The following is a 3,650-nucleotide window of genomic DNA, read 5'->3' on the forward strand; positions in this document are numbered from 1 at the left end:
TTGTTTTTTTATAAACACTTTAAGGCCGAAATTTCGCTTTTTTTTTAAACCGCCATTTTGTAAAAAAAAATACCAGTCTAACGGTTAGACTTGATAGAAGTGAAACCTGCCGTAAAACAAACTGAGAGAGAATAAGACGAAAGCAGCATTAGGAGCAAGATAATTATAGGTTCATTATAATATTGCTATAAAGTTCATATTTTATTTTCTTCATTTTATCATTATTCATCCTCAATGTTTTCAATTTCAACAAATGATACGAGTGGCTTATGATAGATAAAATATGATACAAATGCTTTGGTTTCGATGTTGTCAAAAAAAATACCCAAACGGACCGAATTTCAGACTTGCAAATTTCTTCCATTTTCGTCTACTTGTATTCATATAAAAATGTATGTCTCTTCCCACCAAAGCTAAATGTATTAGTATATTTTTTCTTGTATTTATTCAAGGCTGAAATCCCGGCGGTACTGCAATACCGGGCCAACCCGTGGCAGAGGTGGAGAGCAAGCCCCTAAAACACTCCGCCCATTTCCAAAAATCAGTTTAACATTTGTTGTCCTCCGATGGAGGATCTATCAGATGTTAAGCTGATAACCACACTACCTAGTCAATACATTTTAAATAATAAACCTAATAAAACTTTTGAGAATTACACGCTCACAAAAATTATTTATATCAACATATAATATAACGCTTCGTAACTAAATAACTTTTAGGCCAGCGACGACAACATGGCGCGGTAGCCGAGCGACTAGCAATGTGAGCTTCCGATCCAAAATCCTTGGTTCGAATCACAAGAAAAAATTAAAGTTATTTTTATTTAGTTCGTCGCTACTTTTATATCAACATATAATATAACGCTTCGTAGCCAAGAAGGTCGCTTTTTCGTTTCACTTTTCCTCAAATCACTCCCAACGATTCTAAAGAAGTTTTCACTTCAAAAAACTTATTTTGCTTATTCCTTCGATTAATTACTAGATTTAACATTACTTTAAAGAAATCTGTTTGGTTTTTTATTTCTAAGAATCCGGTTCAGTGGTCACCGCAAAACGTTGTTTTTTGAGAGGAACGCCCGGAGATAAGCTGCAGTTCCTTTCCAAATAAATATTTTTACTAATACAAAGTCTTAAAATACGGTTAAAAGATAGCATAATATGTGTATAAATTTTTAGATCAATAAATTGAAAAGTTTTCTGAGAAAAAAGTCTGGAAAATTCGCTTTTTTAGGACTTCTAACTGTATATGACCTCTGAAAGCGCATTTCTAACCTCATCCAATACCTTTTTAACGTTTTGTAACACATTTGAAATAAGATTTGATGTGAAAATCACAAGGCTACTAATAAAGTCAAACGTTGCGTTCATAAATTTTAAATTTATATATATGTACATGTATGTGTGTATGAGCATTCTGAGTAATAGTTTTATAATTGCGAGAATATGGATACAAAAATATCTTCATATGAGTTTATATACACAAATGCATATGCATTCCTATGTGGATCGTAATATAAACACAACAGACGTTAGGGCGTCAATTTACAAATTCATTTGTGCCACTTCAGACTTCTCACGCAGGCCAACTCGAGTGTTCTGAGAGTCCCGTAACGATACCGTGTTGTATGCATATATGTATGTAACAGCGAAGATACATACAAATACTAGTTTATAACTTCATCCGATGTGCTTGCACGATTCTTCATTTGCACATAAAAATATTTAACCCAAATGAGTTTGCATCTGCCTGTGTATCGCATACGATTCTTTTTATTTGTATGTACATAAATATGTATTTCCCTTAGCTTTCTCTAAGTTACTCGCAATCAACGCAAAATTTTATGTGTTTGACAAAAAACAAAAGCAATAATAAAATTGATTATTGTCACAAATTTACAACCCAACAAATTGCATTGACACTTCTCTCATATATTTATATGTATGTGTATATGTACATATGCACATCTGTACTGCAGCGACGTTTGTTGTTGCCAAGCGCAATACTCATATCAGGTCATATACAATACTACTCAGTTGTTATATCGTAATAGCAAAAAAAAAAAGAAAAAAAACGTTTATGATATTCATAAGCGGAAATTTTTGTAGCAATTAAAAGTAATTAAAATGTGTGTTTTTTTAATTAATTTAGAAAAAATTGTTTGAAAACAATTGAGCACAAGCAAAGTGAAAAAGTTGCGAGTGGAAAAATACTTTATTATTGTTACCGAAATCATTAGCTTGTTAAAAATTTGCTACTCTAAACAATTTTTTGAGTTAAATATAAACGAGTAGGATGGTTAGCCTGATAGCTGTTTTTTATGTGCTCTCTGCATTCACGACCCGAAGATGGATAATTGAAATGAAAATGGAGATGTTTTAATGGGGAATGTGTTGAATAATATTCCTTAGTTAGAGTGAAAGATGATAGATACCAGGTTTGCTCGTTAGGTATTGTGAAAACAAAGATTTGGGTGTGTTTAGTGTTTCACTAAGCTAAAGCTAAATTTTGTGAAACACAAAACGAATGACGTGGAATCAAAGGTTCCCCTCAATTTTTTTTTTCACAATACCTAACGACAGTCGGTTCTACGTTACCGAAACGACCCGGATTTATATCCGGCCAAAAGAATGTGTATGATGCTAAAACAACAACAACAATCCTGGTAAATATCATCTTTGACTCAAATTCGTTCATAACCGCATAACGGTTTGCTAGGTAGTAAACCTCTAAAGACCTTTTCACCATGAGTTAGAGTATGTCTCTCCTCCCGACTCTCACAGATGGCATTCACAATAGACAAAACAGTGGTATTTGCTAATACACAGTATAAACTCGTATTTTTATTTACAAATTTGGAACTTAATTTGTATTAAAAAACCAACATCAATGTTTAGGAAATACTCAAAATACTTATTTTATTTTTAGAAAACTATAACCATGCATAACAAGAATTTTAAATAATTTTTTGAAACATATTAATTTAGTGCATATAAAGTAAAATTTGTTGGGTCGGAATATATTTTATTTTCCAAATCGATATTTTTAGAAATTCAGAAAAAGCTAAAAGACAGCAAATAAATATTTATTCATTCAAATAAAACAACAGACAAAAAAATATTTATTTATTTAAATAAAACAACAGACAAAAGAAATATATCTAATTAATTCCAGTCAAACACGCTTTTAATAGCATAATACATTTTTGGTTCGAAAGCTGATCAGTGCTAAAATTAGCATAAATATTTGTATCCAATAAATAATTCAACAAACTGTGCCTCTATTTTGTCAGATACTGAAGAATGTGGGAGTGTTTGTGCAAACTATTGAAATACATTTTTTTATTGAAATCTAAGTTTTGCTTCTTAGCATGTAATATTTAGTTTTAGTTTTCATAATCTGAATCAGAAAATTTCGTACTTGTCGATACCAGTTTAAGCAATAATAAATATACAAATTGTTAATGGGTTACAGTTACTTTATACGATTTTTGTCTTTTGTATTATGCGCCTTTACAACACTACATGCGATGAGCTGTATTTCGATATTTTTATCGAAACATTTGGTAGTTTTTTAGCATAAACGTTTTTCCTTATGAGCTTTATTTGATCTTTTTTCAGTGAGTTGAAAAATACATACAGTGGCTCAATAAA

The 3,650-nt window shown here is 31.1% G+C and overlaps 1 pseudogene; it reads right to left on the reverse strand.

The window, feature by feature from the left end:
* Positions 1–443: 443 nt before the first annotated feature.
* Positions 444–629, reverse strand: LOC129246520 (U2 spliceosomal RNA; annotated as a pseudogene).
* Positions 630–3,650: the final 3,021 nt, after the last annotated feature.

The sequence above is a fragment of the Anastrepha obliqua genome, chromosome 4, assembly GCF_027943255.1.
Source record: "Anastrepha obliqua isolate idAnaObli1 chromosome 4, idAnaObli1_1.0, whole genome shotgun sequence".
NCBI lineage: Eukaryota > Metazoa > Arthropoda > Insecta > Diptera > Tephritidae > Anastrepha > Anastrepha obliqua.